At 36.9% G+C, this 18,830-nt stretch overlaps 1 protein-coding gene across 9 annotated transcripts in view; it reads left to right on the forward strand.

The window, feature by feature from the left end:
• The window catches only part of LRRC4C (leucine rich repeat containing 4C), a 496,561-nt gene that overhangs the window by 424,809 nt on the left and 52,922 nt on the right, over positions 1 to 18,830 (forward strand). For 7 of the 9 annotated variants that reach the window (XM_017812506.1, XM_017812499.1, XM_017812535.1 and 4 more), the window contains one exon: positions 13,132 to 13,264. The exons of the other annotated variants lie outside the window; for them this stretch is intronic. The gene's annotated coding sequence lies outside the window, so the exon portion shown is untranslated. The remainder of the gene's footprint in view (positions 1 to 13,131; positions 13,265 to 18,830) is intronic. 9 annotated transcript variants of the gene reach the window in all.

Here is an 18,830-nt window from a genome sequence, read left to right on the forward strand (position 1 = left end):
CTATGAAGCATCATTACCACAGAAAGTAGTATGTAATATGTAACTAACATTATATATATATATAATATATATGTAACCCAAGGATGGTAATTATTCCATTAGTATTACGGTTCAAATTAATGCCTCTTCAGCAGACCAATAATGAGAAGGTAAAAAGAGTTGTCACAGGTGCAATTGTACACATCATACTATTTTTCGTGAAAGAGTTTCTTCTTATTAGAGAAAAAGTAAATGTTTGCTGGTTTTGGATAGCAGATGACTTCTGTTGAGAACAAATAATTATTTTCAAGTGCAATCAGGACCCTTAGCCCATCACTGTATTATTTCTCTAGACTTTACGTCCTTTGTCTTTATCTTGCTTTATATCAAAGGATCAAGAAATCCAAGAGGATATTTTTTATCCAAATTTATTGTTGCATTTTCATGTCCTTAAAATGATGGATGAGATTACTTACTGGATTACTAAGTGGCCTGTTGCTTTTATCATACCCTTCTGAGGCAGGGAAAAGATACTTGTAAATTCTCAAAAGCTACCTTTGCTGTGGGAGAGGGATCTTTTCCTGTTCTGCTATTAATCAAACTACCGGTTGTCCTCATATATTGCTTAGTTCTTAGTGGCTACTTGGTAGTACTTGAGTGCTGTTTTGCTTCTTTTTTATCAATTGGCATGTTTCTTTGTCATACAGACCTAGTTTTAGCTGATACATAGTTCCCAATATGTTCTAATGAGAGTCACTGGAAGTCATTGTGTTTAACTTTTGCATCCAACTTTCTGTGATTTTATATTCCTAGTGGGAGTAACACAGATGTCATTGACTTACTGAAACTTGGTTTTCAATTTTTGTTTTGTTTCAAACTCCAGTGATTAGGTTGCCTGTTATACTAATAATTTATATTGTATATGTGTTGAAAATATATCTGAATTGGATGTAAATATAGAGAATTGATATAGGTACTTGTATATAGATATAACATAGTTCAAATATCAGAAAGGCATGATGAAATTCAGAACTTTGGTCTTATGATTCTGTTTGTTGACCAGTCCACTGGAACATCTAAAAAACTGTCATAATTTTTGAATGCAGAGATTTCTTTTTTAAATTAAATTGGGTTTGATGCTGTGATTGCAGTAACTAATGACTTGTTCTCATACTAAGTGTGCTTTCCTCTACATGATTTTAAGGACTGTTGAGGGTTGCTAGGATGGATCCTGAGTAAACAGTTTTATTAGCAATTTAATTCTGTTGGGTGCTGAAAATCTTCTCTTCCCACTGAATGCTGCTGAAGGTTGCTAGGCACCTCAAAGGGTTAGTGACTATCACAGCTTGCTTAGCACATGGTGCTACATATGCCACTTGCAATCTCTGAGTAGAGCATACTTCTACTGCTGTCACTATAGATTATTCTCTGTGGTTTTGGGGTTGTTTTTCTGTGCTTAGAATGTGAGTCCATCCCGTATAAAATGGTAACATTCTGTGTATGGGGACTGCTGGATCCAGCAAAAATAAGTCGCTGAAGATGTGAGAACAGGAAAGACTTGAGATGTTTGTATGACAGCAATAAAAATAATTAGTCTCCCGAACATTTAACAAAAAACCTCTCCGGAATGTCAAACCAGCCAGTGACTGAGGCAGTGTGACAGTAATAATAAATCTTTATTTTCTTACAATCTTTTTTAGGTCCTGGTTCTTTTAGTATTGTTTTTTGTGACATGTGTATTCCCACATACTCTATCTATGTAATGCCAGCAGTATACAGGATGCACATACCATAGAACAAACAGATCCCCAAAGCCTCAGGGCATTGAACTACCCTTTTATTTCATGTATCCTCTTGCAGAACTACTCACAGAATGACATGCTTTCCTGCGTGTCACCTTATTGCTTTATTATTAGCCTTCGTAAAGGTCAGATGGGCCTGACTCAAATTCAGGAGGAAACAATGCTGTACAAAGTTGGTTTTCCTCATTTTGCCTCTGCTGAAGGACCTGCATATTTTTCTGAGGTCTGCAACAGTATTTTTAATATCATGTCGAAAGCAGAGAACCATTTTCAATTCCCATTGCGGTAATCAATGAGATGTAAAATTGCAGCAGTTCCATGCTGCCTAGAGCCTCTCCTGACAGACCTCGTTTGGTTTGTCAGAATGCATAAAGCACTCATAAGACCGTAGCATTAGCTCTATTTCTCTCTGATGCGAATGAGCACAGAAAGAAACCAGCTCTTAAGGAGACATTTTCATTTGCTTAAACAACCCTGCCATGGCTGCAGTACAGCACAGTCTTTCTGTGCTATGCATATTTCTTAGGATGGGAATAAGAACCATTAGCTGTATGTGTGATACAAAAAAGCAATAAGCCCATGGACTAGCTTAACAATTATTTAATTTCTGAAAAAATCATTCACACATAGAAAGTCAGTCAACGTAACAATCCAGGTATGCTGTATTTTTTAGCATATTTGTGATTACTCAGAAAGGTTACATTTGTTGCTGTGCTGCTGTCTGTGACCATCTGGAACTTTATAAGATAAATGTAGAATTTGCATCCTCCTTTTACAAAGACAGAGAAATCTTTCACCTGAAGTAAAATAAATTTTCTAGGTACTAACTCTAAGCTACTAACTTTAAGCCATTGGAAGAAGTCAACAGTCAGGAATTCACTGAATTATGAATATATAAATTCATTTCATAGTTCCTTAGAAACTATTTTAAAATCTATATTTAGGAGGAAGAAATGTTCAGTGCAGTATAGTTCAGAAGTATGTGGAGTATGGTCCCAAATATTTTCCTGTGAGTGTCATTATAGATGGAGTGATTGGGTAGCTTATGGCACAAGCAACGCGTGAGAAGCTTCGTGTCTATGCCTCTGATGCCGATAACTGCAGTCATCCCTTATCAATTCCTTGGAGGTGTTTATAAAGTGTTCTGTTCTCATTCCCTTTGCTACTGAAGCAAACATCATTTTTGTATAATGACATTTCTCTTGACTATCTTAGCTGATAAACAAAGAATTGAATGAATGTTTGTAAATTAGGTATTCTTACTCTGCACTGACTATTCTTTTAGCATAGAATTTAAGGGGATTGCAAGGTTCCATCTCATTCTAGAGCTAGCTTTTAGAACTATATGTCAATTTTCTTTACTTTGCTTAATGTTGATTTTTCTAATGAATAAATATGACTAGAAATGCAACAGCTAGCATTTCCAAGCTTTCATAAATTGAGTTAAACTTCTTGCAAGTGAAAAAAAAAATCCTGAATGTACTTTAAGATTGGGATTTTGTCATATTTCAGGGATATGTGTTTCAAGTATTCCAGCTACTCTCTTAAGTGTCAAGTCAGCAAAATATGTTTTCAACTCATGACTGGATTGCATAATCTGAATTTAAGAAAGTGCAGACTTTGGAGATAATAACATGTAACACCAGACGAGAGAATAGAGGGAGAGCTGGATATGTTGGAATCACACTCCACATGTGTTTATGTCAGGAGCTCAGTTGCTGTACTCACCAGCTGTGAGATCTGGGCCGCAGGTTGGGGGAAATCAGGGAAAATGCAGAGAATGATCCAAGAAGAGGAAGTCTGAAATTATTAATGAGAGAATTTAATATTTCTCTTAACCATTAAAACCAGTCTTAGGCAAGGATATGTTGCAAACATGATGGTCCAATTTCTGAAGCCTAATAGCAACACAATTTGCTGGGCTTGTGGGTTTTCTTAGAGATTTTCAATTGTTTAGGTACAACAACTGCTTCTCAAGTTGAAACTTGGACTCAATATGCCATATCTCAGCCAAGGATTAGATTTTATTTCTGAAAAGCATTTGAAGAAAGGGGGAAAATCATGGGAATTTTGGTTTTAAGTTTTAAATTTATTAAGATATATTTATAGTAAAAATTACGTTCCTTCTTTAATACTTTGATACCTGCTGAAATTTTCTTGCATGTAGATTGTCATTTGAATTAGTGTTTTGAAAGGTTTGGAAATTCCATAAGCATTTGTTCCTAGATATGTTCTTTTATTCTTATTTTTTTAGCACTCAGGACTTCAATACAGCTATTCTGGATTTCCTTATGTTACTGAATACAGGAGTAAAATATGGTCTAGGGTTTTTTTTATACCTAATCTTCTGAACTCAGTCTGTCCTGTATGCATTGCTGCCAGATAGGTTAAGCAGTTCTACAGCACAATTACCCAATCTATAGAGAGATTGCCTCATGAGTTCCTGTACAGTCCAGCCCTGGACAATTGCAGTCACACAAAGTGTGGTTATTTTTCCTTTCTTTTTTACTTTCCCTAATCTTGGATAAAAATGGCCTTCCATAGGAAATGTTATGAATATCCAGACAGAAATTCAAAAAGTGATGAAGCTTTTAGCCTATAGTCCTTTAGGTAATATTTTTAACAGTCTTTTCAAGAGGTTAAAACTCTGAACATATGGTAGCACTCAGTGAGGTCTTCTCTTCATTCTTCTTGAAGTATGAAGCATAAAAAGCAGAAGTTTTGTGTACTGTAGGTTTATTTGAGCTTAAATCTCTTCTTGAACTCTGCTGAAAAGGTATTCATGCTTTGAGTATGCTGTTAAGGAGAATACAGTTGTTGGTTTTGGGGATGTATTCTAGGATATTAATTGATATGTTGTATATAATATATATAATATCCATAGCTACTTTCAGGTCTATGAAATACTCTTGTGAACAATATCTAACATAGACTGTAAAGACTACAATTGATTTCTGGACCAGTTTTGGACTACCAATCTTAAAGGACTGGCACCCTTTATATGGTCTAGTTGCAATAGTATTAATCCCAAATAAAGGAATCAGAACACAGTACTACCTTTTCATATCCAGACTGCCACCTTGTCTGTTCCTTCTTTTCCTTCTAGCCCCAGAAATTTTACATAGCTAGCAAACTTGCTCTGCTTTGGGCCCATGAAGTTTAGTCTTATCACTTTTCCCAATTACCTGAAGGGAGATTGTAGTGAGGTGGGGGTCACGTTCTTCTCCCAGGTAACAAGTGACAGGATGATTAGAAATGGCCTCAAGTTGCACCAGGGGAGGTTTAGATTGGATAGTAGGAAAAATTTCTTCACAGAAGGGGTTGTCAAATATTAGACCAGAATGCCCAGGGAATTGGTTGAGTCACCATCCCTGGAAGTGTTTTTTGAACACTTTGTGGATGTGGCACTTGAGGACATGGTTTAATGGTGAGCACTGTGGTTGTTATGGTTGGCAGTTAGACTTGGTGATCATAGAGGTCTTTTCCAACCTCAATTATTCTATGAAATAGACTCCTTTTCTGGAAGAGCTGAAGTTTAGCCCACCGAGCTGAAGCAGGAACTGAGTATTCCTCTTTCATTGCAAGTACTCTAGCTTCTAGATTATATGCAAAAGAAGAAAGTTTGCACTCCTCATCTTTAAATAAACAACTTTTTCCCCCTAGGATGTGTGGGTACTCCAGACTCTTAATTATATTAAACAGAATTTTCATGGGTTATTACACATGCATTGCACCGGAACAAAAAAAAGTAGACTGAATATAAGTGTAGAATTAAAAAAAGGGGGGTGGGGAGAAGGACATTTCTGCAAATATCGCAGTTCTTTATTTGCAATCAAAAACGGGGGCATTAAAATATAGATAATTTCGGGTACAGCTGTGATTCACAGCCCATATAAATTAATACTCGAGATGGTAAAATTCTGCTTGCAAATATTTTTAAAATGCTGAACCAGATAGCATTCTTGCAAAGTCTAAGTTTCCTATGAGACTTTTTAAGGCCTACTAGATGATAACTTTACTACAATCCAAAAATCAGAACTGCATTTTTGGGGAGAAGAATTTACAAGTTGAGTCCATACATATCTTAATAAGGACTCTTATGAAAATGTCAGCTCTTCCTATGGTTATGTTTGTGCCATTTTTTATCAGTTTGTTTCATTATGCTTTTGTGCATACTTTTTTTGCATGAATATGGTGTGGCAATTTTGGAAAACTGGGATGTTAAGCTGGAACTGATAACATTTTTCACATCATGGTAATCAGTGTAACAGGAAGAAAAATGTTCCTGGTAGAGATGTGGTAACTATTCCTTTTTCACTCTTCGGAGGGAAAAGAATTAGTTTTAAATTGGAGGTAATTTCCAAATAATCTTCTTTTAAAAGGAGATAAAAGGATTTTTATGTCCTTTTCATGTCTAAAGCCTCAGTTTCTTTTCCCAATGATGTTCAGAGACTTTCCTGCTTGTTTCCATCTGTTAAAGTTGGATCATCCAGTCTGAACCATCAACATTGTACTATATGACCTATATGACCAATCACACATAATCAATCTGTTGATTTATAGGTTTTCATTGGTTTTAGCTATATTTATTTTTGGAAATTTGTCAAAAACATCATTATTAACAGGGAAATGCATCATTATTTTATGAACAATTTGCAGATAGGAAAGCAACTGATATTTTTAACTGCTTTGCAGTATGCTAGTTGACTGCACTGTTGTAATAGCACTCAAAATCTTCCAGTCTTTTATCTCTAATGGCTTTACACTGATTGTTTTGTGGGGTTTTTTTTCAGTTTTCAATAACAATTTTGGTATTTTTTCCTGTTCATTTGCAAGTAGCACTGCATATCACCTTCCAGTAATGCAAGCCTCAGCAATTTCTATTCAATATGCTGCAGGAAATAATATTAGCTATGCTTCAGTCCCTGCTTGTCAGTCTCCACCTTATATTCACCTCAACAATGCTATGTGACTATGCACATATACTATAAAACAAATCATATTCTTCATTAGTATAAGACAAATCATATACTTCAAAAATTTATGAAAGAAATTCTTCGGCCACAAAGCAGACATCTTTGAAAATCTTTCTTTTTGATACATCAGGGATTTTTTTTTTCCCATGTATAACACCAGCAAGTGGTGTTACCTTCTTTTGCAATACCTTGACGGTACAAAGGGCAGAAAATAGATTAAATAATGGAGTAGGTCTTTCGTGTTATTAATATATTTGAAACTTTCTGTATTTAGAAGCTCTCTGACTTTTGTCCAATTAAACTAGTGAGTAGGAGCATCATGTAACTCCTTTCATATGACAGAATTATAGAATAGTTTGGATCAGAAGGGACCTTAAAGGTCACCTAGTGCCAGCCCCTTGTCTTCAGTGCTTTGTTTTTGAAGCTGATTTTCATAAATTCCCCTATAATTACTGATTGAAAACTCCAGCAACTGGGTATTGAGTAGGTAAAAGATTCCTAAAATTATGAGCTCAGCAACATATACACCATCAGGAGAACAGTATTTCATAGGAAAAACGAATAATGATAATGATAATAGTTAATAATAATTAAGAGAATTTTAGTTTTAGTTTTGAAAAGACAAGTCAATGGTTTTAGCTGCTTTAAAAAAAAAATTACTTTCTTAATCAAAAAAGGTCTCTAACTCAAAATTGCTTTCTGAATTTTTCTGTGACTTTCAATCTTTTAAGACTGTAATCTTCCTTTTTTGAGGAGATCCTTGCAGACTCTTTGATGATCTTACATTATGGTATGGCAAAATGCCTTATAATTATTGCGAAACTAGAGTTACTTCAGATATCCTAGTAGGGAGGGTGAAATAAGTTTAAAATTAAGAATTCAGTAGAATTCAGTAGCACTGAATTCTATAGCATTCTATTGCTTTGTTGACAACGAGTTGTTTTTTCACATAAGATTAATTTTTTTCTCTCTGGCCCACTCTCTATTTCATTTGAGCCACACTGAATTTAGCAGTTGATGAAGTGGGCACTAATTTACTTATTTTGCTGTGTTTAAAATGCTAGGTGACACTACCAAATGTTCTTCACTTCAATCTCCTTTCTGTTTATGAATATCATACTGTGTTGCAGAAACACAGCAGGAATGTAAGCTAACACAAATGCATATTTGTATCTACAGCACAAAAATGTGTATTTATAGATGAACAAAACAGGTCAAATCTTTCATAGTAAAAAATAAATTAAACAACCGTTTGTCAGACAAGTATCTGGAGACTATTATTACTAGTCAATAGAACGGATCTTAAAATGGGGAAGAATACTGTCGGGGAAAAACATTTTTAATGACATTTTGTGTTTATAAACACACACAGACACTCACATTAAAAAGACCCCAGTCTGCCTTTCAGTCTATACTGCTGCTCTGAAATGAATCACTCACCACTTTGTATGAGTTAGACTGAGCAAGACATAGTCTAGAAGATTGGTTTAACACGTATTAACTCGTTTATTGATTAGATGAACAAAAACATTTCCAATCAATATTATATGAGTGAATACTTTTGCTGCAGCAGATCACATGGAAAAGGTGAGAAAATTGTTTTAGAGTTTAGAATTTATATCTTATCTCAACTTGTTTTGGAGAGAATTGCAGTGCAGAATTGCCTAATCCCCATCTGTTTAGCTCAAATGCAGAAGTATAAAAATATTAGCATACCAGACATGCAACTATTCTTTGTTTTGCTTTATCTGGCATTCTTGAAAGAAGAAAAATGAAAAGTGCAGTATACACAGAAATTATAGATCTTATGCAGGAGAATAATCCTTACTCAAGATTTAATGAAGCTAAAAGATCAGGAAAAAATGTAGTTACAACCTTCACAAGAAATAATCAAGGTTTATGGGGGTTTGGGCATTTCTGAAGTGTAAAAAAATTCTATTCTGATAAGGACATAAAATAAAAGAGAGCTCTGAAACAGTAGAATACATCAAAAAGTGAAGGGAATAAACCCCAATAAGAATACCTTTTCAAATCACCAAGAAATCACCAGTACCTAGTTTTACTGCACAGTGAGTCAGCAGTTATTCAGAGGTGAGATTTAACTTAACTTCCTCATATTTACTGGTAGTAATGAATTTGTATCAAATACCTTTCTTTAAGGAACTGTCTTGAGTAGTATTTTCTCTGTGTACCCTCTGTCGAAATTCTTATGTGGGCATATCACACTATGATTTTCCTGTTTTATTAACTTTACTCTTGCTTGTTATCTAACATGTAAACACCCAGAGCTCACACACATTTTCACTAGCAGCTTGCAAGTGATTCAGATTCATAAATAACAGAATCTAATGCTATTTCACATATCCTAAAATACCCAAGATTTCAGCATCAGGCAGATAAGATATTGAATCTACAAGAAAACTGCGTTCTTATGGAAAGACAACTGAGTAGTAGCCAGCAGTAAATAAGTATAACAACCTCCTTTCTTTTGTCATTTGAATACTACCCTGTTAGTGATATTTATTAAAAATAATAGGAACTGTGTAGTTGTTTGTTCTCATCTGCTTATTTATTTTCTTCACTATGTCATCGTAGCACATGCTACTGTGTTTAGTTTTTCTTTAATAAATCTTCCTTTTACTGCAGCTCTTTTCATCCCTTTGCAATCTATAAAAATATAACTACTTTGAAAGCAGTTACTGAAGCCTGATCATAACTTCAGCGAGTTTTTCTTACTTATTGCCCTAATAAATTTTTAGAAAATATTTAAAGATTTTAGACCAAATTTTGAACATTTACTGGCATAAGTCTGAAGTAAAATCAGTGCAGTTGAAATGAGGAGCTGAGCACTGGAATATTGATTGCTTTCAAAAGATTTCTTGCAATTCTCCTTGGTGAGTTAGATATTCAAGTAAAGATTATACTTTTATATTGATGATAATTTTCTTTTACTCTTTTTCCAACTAAAACTTTATTTTCTATGTCATGACCTTTTCCCAATCCTTCTTTAATATTTCATTTTACTATAGTCCCTATCCAGAAAACTAAGGCATTTTGCATCTCTCTCTTTTGACAAACAGAGGGAGGAAGGAAGAAAGATAGGCAAAATTAGTCTTTTTTGTATATCTCTTCTTTTATGAGCATAAGTGCATGGCAGAGATTTTCTAGTCTAAATGTAGTAGATTAAGTACCTAATTTTAGTATTTGAAATTTAGTATGGGACCGCTTGCAATTTATTTTTCCATGTATCTTGAGAGACTTCATTTTCTCTGGTTGAATCTCCTTTGCTAGCTGCTTTGGCACAGTTAAATTTTATTCATTCTGTAGAAAACCCTAATATAACAACTTTTTATAAAAGTTCACGGAAGAAGAGTATTCTCTCTGTTGTCTTTTTACATGTCCTTCAACTTATTAAAAACAGACTTCTCACAAAAGTAAGTGAGAAAACAGGTATGTAAGTCCATGGTTCTAGTACTCTTCATTAGGTTTATTTTAGAAAGTTTTACTTAACATTTAAAAACATACGAAATTATGTTCATACTTAGCAAGGGGAAGAAACACCACAATCTCAAGTTTTACTGCAATAATCATAGGCTGTGAAAAATTAACATATGTATGGAAACTCATTCTCAATAAGCAACTACTTAATTTTGGATTACATTTGGAATTTATTTGTATTACAATAACTCTGAGGAGTACAAATCGAGATGTCTGCTGGGAACTACAAACTTGTATTACTGTTTAGAGCGACAGAGGGAAAGGAACTTAGAAAATTGTTTATCATGAGCCCACAAATAGAAAAAGAAATCCCAGTTCTCTGTTTACTTCCAGTAACTTTCTCCCTCCTGTTTATTGAATAATTTTGCACATTTTAGTTTCCATGGATATTTTTACTGTTCATAAGTATCTGTAAAAAAATGATGCTCTTTTAACCAGCAGCTTATTTTTGAATAATTTCTATGATTCATGTTTTTCTTCTGTTTTATTTCACTGGACACTGATATACCATTCAACATCTATGTTTGTTACCTGTTACAATATTGAGGAGATTTTTTAAATATACTTATTTCCTACTATTAAATTTGGAGTAAATTATTATTGATACCTACATATACGTAAACACCAAGATTTACAAATGCTTCCATAATCCTACAAGTGTTGTCATGTTTAAAACAACCTAATTTTTATGTATATGTCTCTGTTAGTAAGAAATTGAGAGTGGAACTTAGAAGATCTGGTTTCAGGTTCATGTTCTGTCACAGATTCTCTTCATGTCTCTTAATGGCAAAACACAGCTTCGGGTCAGCTTAATCAGAAAAAAATGTAATGAAGTGATTAAGGCATATTGAGATATCTCAAGACATATTGGTCTTTTATTTTTCAGACTTCTGTTTGATCCGAAAGTAAATGAAAACTTTTCCATCTGAGTTCAGGGTTAGAAATAATGAGACATAAAATCCACACCACCATCATGTGACTACAAGTTATGAATATTTGGCATGCCTTTACCACTTCATTTGAAAGAGCCTGTTAGGCTCTTCGGGGCACAGATTTGACCATCTTTTCCTCTCTCTGTCTTTTTTCTTTTTCTCCTTTTTTTCTGATTGTAGGAGATGGCTGTGTTGATCAGAGCATAAAATATTTGCAAAGTGCTGGTTGAATAGAATTGGCAAGAAAATAAGTATTTTTTGATGTAGCATAGGGATATTTTCTGTGGCATCCTCAATTTTGCACTACTAATGAAGGAAAACAAAAGCAACTCAAACAAACAAAAAACACGCACGCCAATAAAACCCAACAACAAATAAAAACCAACCAAAACCCCAAAATCCCCAAAACAAACCTGAGGAAATAGGCTTTTCTGTGAAAACCTAATGGCTGGTTCAGGGACAGATAGCCCATATCCAGTTTCAAACTACTTATCATAATAAGCAGTCCCCTGCACAACTTCCAGATTGTCCTGCTTTGAGTCATGGACACAGCAGATCAGCTTTAATCTCCATTTCCAGCCAGTGCTTGGTTGATACAGGAACTGTTGGTGACCCAGTACAGTAGCACAAACTCTGTCTTCATGTTATGTAAAAGCTCCAGCCTGCATGAGAACTGTAATCTTACACAGGCACCTAGTATTTCATTGTGAAAAAGCTTATCAATGAATCAAATCAACAGTGAGGGAGAGAAATTATTAGTGCCTATTACATCAGTAGCTTCTGACACAGACTAAGCTTTTGTCTACTGGAAACTGGGATTTGCTTAGTTTCCAAGCAATATCAAGGTAGATACCTCTCTTTTCAAAACCAAGGACTGTGTCCTTCACTGAGACACTGAGGTGACATGTTTGGAATTCAGTGTTAGAAGGAAGTAACAAACAGCTCTTTGTTTCTGTATCCTCCTTATAGACATTCTCATAAATAAATATATAAATGAAAACTCTCCAGAATTAGTATAGACTAAGAAAGCTCTGTGAAGGTTGCTAGGCAGCCAAGGCCAAAAGAATAAAAAGCAAGCAGGTCTTTGAAAAACAAAGTCAGTGACTTATGGGTTATCTGAAGTCATGATTTGCTCAATTTTCTCTTGTCATAAACAAGAGACAGTAGATTTTTTTTCTTTAGTAAATGACCAGTGTTTTTAAAATATTTGAAACAAAAGACCAGTTTCATATCTCATTCCTATCAGTGTTTTCAAGCTATGAAATATTAGATACCATTGTTATTTCTAATCTTTATTTATTTGTTGACTGAATCAGAAATTTTGTGTATTATATCCAGGCTATAGCTTCAAAATTATTTAGCAGAGCAATTAATTTTTAAACTTCTGTCCAATTTAAATTTTTACCATAATGTGCATGTAAGACTCTAGATGAAGGAAGTTTCCAGTGCTGGAAGGCATATCTTGCCATCAAGAGATATACACAGATAGGTTTCACTGTCACTAATGACAGGAAAACACCTAATTTCTACCACCATGCCCTGCATGGATCTATGATGAAGCTACTCATTACAGAGATATAGTGGTAACTACCCCCTTCCTATTACTGCTAAGCATGCAAAAATAATGCATTTCTAATAAGCAAGGTTGTTATCTGTAAGATTAGGTGATCACATTATTGACTAATTGCCTTTGAAATCTCTGTTTATGTTTGTGCCTTAAAGTCTTCTTGCAATTAACTGTGCCTTCAGTAGCTCTATCATACATACAATTACATTGAGGGGGCACTGTAATCCTACAATTCTCCTCCCTTCTCAGATAGTGTAATGACAGCTTTAGATCATGTTTTAGTCTACCTGAGTTATTCTCTCCCAATGTCTTCAATATATGTCTTAAGAAGATTTAACTGCTGCATCACAGTTTTTCAATATGTGTTTCTTCCACAGGGTGGATGCTGTGGGGGGGTCCAGGCAGCTCTGTGGAACAGTCTCCAATGGGCTAGTAGGATGAGAAGGTCCAGGGGTAGTTTGGGAATCGAGGAGAAACATCACCTCTCAAGACGGTAAACCTACTGAAAAGGTAATTCATGCTAGGACGTTGTTATGCAGTCGGCTTTTCAGGCTCCACAGATGTGCTGAAATACGCGGCAGAAAACTGGTAGATAAGGCGAGCACAAACCTTTGCTGTTGTCTGTGTGCTCATACGAAGTCTTCTGAATATCTTCCAGAGCTTCTTAAACTGTGCTGAGTTTCAGTTCCCATTCATGTGTGAGGGAGAATTTGGACACTATATCTTAGAGAGTTTTTCTTGTCTTCCTATGGAACTGTTAGAGAACACAAATCACAAGTTTACAGTAACTTTCCAAGAAATCCCTTATAGGAATTAAAACTCCTGGAAATGACAGTTTATCAGCCATTTAACAGTTTAGCATAGTAAAATGTTGCTTCACAGGGAGAGTTGATAGTTTTATTTTTAAATGTACATAATCTTGTTTTATTGGGTTCTTTCAAACTCACCTTCCAGGTTTAGTGTTGTGTTTGTGGAAACTCTTTTTCTCCCCTGAAACCTTAAATATGGATGTTTCTGTTGCTAGCATTTCAGAATTCCGAGAGAATGTGAAAAGTAAAGATCTGCCAACCATCAGAGTAACTGTAGTGCTTCTTCCTTCATGTTAAAAGGTAGAGTTTGGCCATGAAGCACCAGAACACTTAAGTTTCTCTGCTGTCCCAAAAGCCCAGCTATATGGTGTATTTTTGAGCCCAGCTAATTTACGATACGTTCATGTTGTACACACATTTCTTGGTTCTCAGCTAAAATTAAGTTTGCTGAACAAACTGATTTTGTCCACTCATCCTAAACCAATCATTTCCCATGGCCCAGTTTGAAATATCTGACAGACTGACTTGCTGCTTTCCTTTATTAATGTGCCTTAATGTATGCAGTGTGTAAGAAATATAACAATGGAAAATCACAGTGGTAGAAAATACAATGGGATTTTTGATGCAGAAGTTTTCATAAGAATCTATTCCCACATCTCATGAGGCACCGAAAAAGCACAAAAAATCATTTAGCGAGGAAAGGTTTTCTCTTTGCTCAGGAGTATACATGTTTTGGCTGGTTGAGTACTAGGTTAGGCTTTCAAATGTGTCTGGGACATACCTTCCTTTTTTTTTTGCTGGTGAGCTCCCTCCAGCTCCCTGACATTCATTAATTAAAACCATTCAGAGAATCCACTGCAGTAATTCACAAATTATTTCCATACTTCACCATGCCTCGCTAGGCTTGGCAGCTACCAGAATACTGACCAATCTGTACTCATGTAACACACTGAGAGTTATGTCTTTGTATAACCTGTAGCTGTGGTAGAGAGTCTGAAGCCTTCCCCTCTGAAAAGAACAGAAACTACTTTATTAGTTGGGTGAAGTTATAAATGGATTTGTGATAGAAGAAAGGTTTGATACAGGAAAGTGAGAGTAAACATAGGTCTTGCCTTCTGCATTTATACAAATGGTGATAGTTTTTATCTTATTATATGCTTTTCAAGAATCTTCCACTCAAAATTGTTACTAATCAATTTGAACTAGCTTAATTTGATTTTCTATTATCTAGAAGAAATGAGTTTGCATGGTTTTTTGTTAATGAGGGCCCACTAGACTTTACAAAAAATTGCATCAATTGATTTTAGATAATTTACTGTAAACAAAAGACAAGAAAAGCTTCCTTACGGTTGGAACTGTTCTGAGATCCAGAGGATCTGGCATCAGTCCCTACCTGTCTTTCATGTGTCTTCTCAGGTGCATTTTCTACCTATAATATTTGTAGACTCTCACGGAACTTCTGTAATGTTCCTTTGCTGATGCTTTAGTGATAATTCTGTCTCAAAGGGGGAAAAGGATCTTTGCGTGGGAGTCAACAGGTCTCATAGAAAAAGCTTTAAACTAGATTTGAAGGGGGAAAGGGATGAAAGGAGGCTCACTAGAGAAAAGCCTGGGGGTGGCATGCCAATATTTGTGGGACAGTGTGCCAGAGATCACTCACCAAATACCATCACAGGCAAAACAGACTCCAGTTGGGGATATCAATTGACTGTATCACTAAAAAATTCAGAGTAGGATAATGAGAAGTAACATAAATCTTAAAAGGACATTCCCCCTACCCCCCTCCTTCCTGAGCTCTACTACATCCCTGCCAGCAGCACAGGGAGATGGGAAGTGAGGGTGATGGTCAGTTCATCACACGTTGTTCCTGCCACTACTCAGGGAGAGGAGTCCTTCCCCTGCTCCAGCATGGTGTCTCACCACAGGACACAGTCCTTCATTAATTTCTCCAATGTGAGTCCATACTACTGGCAACAGTTCTCCATGAACTGCTGCAACATGAGTCATTCTTCCACAGGGTGTAGTCCATCTGGCACAGCCTGCTACAACGTGGGTCCCCCACAGGCTCACAAGTCCTACCTGCTCCAGCATGGGCTCCTCTCTCCATGGGTCTGCAAGATCCTGCCGGGAGCCTGCTCCAGCATGTTTCCCATGGGTTCAGAGCCCTCTTTTGGGCATCCACTTGCTCCAGTGTTGGTCTCTTCCATGAGCTGCAAGTGGATATCTGCATACCTGTGGTCCTCCACAGGCTCTTCTCTGGCTGCAATTACATCTGTACAATAACTTTTTTCCTTCTTAAATATGGTATCACAGAGTCATTACCACCATTGCTGATTGGCCCAGCCTTGGACAGCAGCAAGTACATCCTGGAGCTGGTTGGTATTGGCTCTGCCAGACATGCAAGAAGCTTCTTGCAGCTTCTCACAGAAACTACCTCTGTAGCACCCCCCACTAAAAAATCTGGCCACAGACTTTGTATTGGGTTTCAATACAAAAAATAAACAAGAGGAGCTAGAAGCTTTGCCTCAGTCCCAGAGCTGCGATATCATTGGCATAAGCAAAACCTGTTGGGATGAGTCCTGTGACTGGTGTGTCATGATGGACAGTTATAGGCTCTTCAGGAGGAAAGGCAAAGCAGATGAGGTGGAGATGTGGCACTGCATATAAGGGAGGGGTTGGATTGTGTGATACAGTTCACAGCAACATGGTTGAGAACCTCTGAGTAAAGAAGAAGGGGAAAGCAAATAAAGAGAGGTTGTTTTGGGTGTCTGCTATCAACCAGGACAACATCACAAATGAGCTATTTTACAAGGAATTGATCAATTGCCCTTGTCCTTATGGGTAATTTTAACCTTCCAGTTATCAACTGGTAATATTATAGAGTGGACACAAACAGGTCCAGAAAATTTGTGGAGCACATTGAAGAGAATGTCTTGGTGCAAGTACAAAGGAAGACAACTAGGAAAGCTACCCTCCTAGATTTGTTGTTTGTAAACAGAGATGAACTCATGAGAGAAGTGATGATTGGTAACTGTCTTGGTCACAGTGACCATGAGGTAGTTGAGTTTCAAATCATTGGTATCAGGAGAAAAACTGTCAGCAAATCTTCAGCCCTGTATATGAGGAGAGCTGACTGTGGGCTGCTGAAGCAATAAGTTGGTAAGGTACCCTGAAAGTCTGCTTTTGTAGGTACTGGTGTCCATTAATACTGGTCATTTTTTAAGAGCCATCTGTTAAGAGCATAGGAGCAGGCAACTCCAAAGTGTCAGAAATATAGTGAGCAGGGCAGAAGATCAGCTTGGCTGAGCAGGGATCTTCCAAAAGTTGGGTAGAAAAGGAAAGTGTATGGAGATTGGCAGCAAGGACAAGTGACAGGGAAGGACTACAAATATGCTGTTTACCACTGTAGGGTGAAAATTAGTGCAGCCAAAACTCAATTAGAGTTCAAGCTGGCCAGCACTGTGTACAACAACAAAAATATGTTAGCAGCATAAGGAGTATATGGGATAACATTGATCCATTACCTGATGAGGTCAGTCATCTCACAAATAAGGATGAAGAAAAAGCAGAAGGCCTTCTTTGTCTTATTATTTGACACTAATAATGGCCCTTGGAACACCCAGAGATCTATGTTGGAAGACTGTGACTGGAGGGGTGATAAACTCCCAGCTGACCCTTAACTTGCTGCTCCAGCTAGATGCACATAAATTTATTGAACCCAATGAGATTCATCCCAGGATACTGAAAGAGCTGGCCAATGTTACTGTGGGCCCCTATCCATTATTTTTCAATGGCCTTGGGAGTCTGGAGGGGTCTCAGTTAAATGGAATCTGGCAAATGTCCCAATTTTCAAAATAGTATGAAGAAAGACTGGTAATTACAGGACTGCCGTTCTTACTTCAGTGCCTGGTAAAATGATGGAGAAGGTTATTCTGGGAGTTATTGAAAAAACCCTGAGAGATCACACATTCATTGGTCACAGCCAGCATGGGTTCATGAGGGGAAAGTCCTTCCTAATTAACTTAATTTCCTTTTATGAAAGGGTTGCCTGTCTAGTTGACCAAGGATAGCCAGTAGATGTGGTAGTCTGGGATTTTAGCAAAGTTTTTGATACTTTCTCTCACAGTATCTTTCTGGACAAAATGTCCAGGACGCAGCTAGACAAGTCTATAATATACTGGGTGAACAATTGGCTGCTGGGTTTGGCTCAAAGGATTACATTAAATGTAGAGTAGAGAGGCTTTACAGTGAGATCTGCATAGACTAGAGACCTGAACAATCACCAGGCATGAAATTTAACAAGAGCAAGTGCAGGATTCTCCACCTGGAACAGGATAATATGCTTATATGTACAAATCAGAGGAAGAGAGTCTGGAAAGCAGCCCTGCAGAATGAGATCTGGGGAACTGGGTTGATGGCAAGTTCAACATGAGTCAGCAGTGTCTGGGCAGCCAGAAAGGCCAACTGTGTCCTAGAGTGCATCAGGCACAGCATTGATGGTTGGTTGAGGCAGACGATTGTCCCACTCTACACTGCACTGGTGCAGCCCCACCTTGAGTACTGGTTGCAGTTTTGGGGACCTCAACATAAAGAAGTACATCTACCTATTAGACTGTGTCCAGAGGAGAGTGACCAACATGGTTAAAGGTCTTGAGGGCAAGACTTATGAGGAGCATCTAGGATCACTTGGTTTGCTCAGCTTGGAGAACAGTAGTCTGAGGGGTGACCCCATCTCAGTCTACAGCATCTTCAATAAGGGCTGCAAAGGAGAAGGTGCTGATCTCCTCTCTCTGGTGATCAGCAACAGGACACAAGGAAATGGAATGAAGCTGCACCAGGGGAAGTTCAAATTGGGGGTTCTCACTGAGTGGGTGGTTGGTCACTGGAAGAGGCTCCTCAGGGAAGTGATCATGACAGAGTTCAAGGAGCATCTGGACAACACTCTTAGTCACATGATTTACTTTTAGGTAGTCCTGTGAGAAGCAGGGAGTTGGACTTGATAATCCTTATGGGTCCCTTCCAACTTGAGATATTATAGAAGTCTATGAATCTAACCTTAATGCCATAGAAAATGGTTTGAATTCCAGGCTTTACAGTGGGAAAAGAAGTTACACATCCTCAGGAAAAATATGGAAAGAAACTGAAATTAGAGGAGATGGCATTGTGATATCTTCATCTGCAACATACTAAATGAAGTTTGAACTTCTCCACTCTTAAGCTTTCTGTTAAATATGAAGCTCAATGGATTGATGTTTCAGTCTCTAATT

The sequence above is a fragment of the Lepidothrix coronata genome, unplaced genomic scaffold (assembly GCF_001604755.1).
Source record: "Lepidothrix coronata isolate B3197 unplaced genomic scaffold, Lepidothrix_coronata-1.0 Scaffold1, whole genome shotgun sequence".
Taxonomy (NCBI): domain Eukaryota; kingdom Metazoa; phylum Chordata; class Aves; order Passeriformes; family Pipridae; genus Lepidothrix; species Lepidothrix coronata.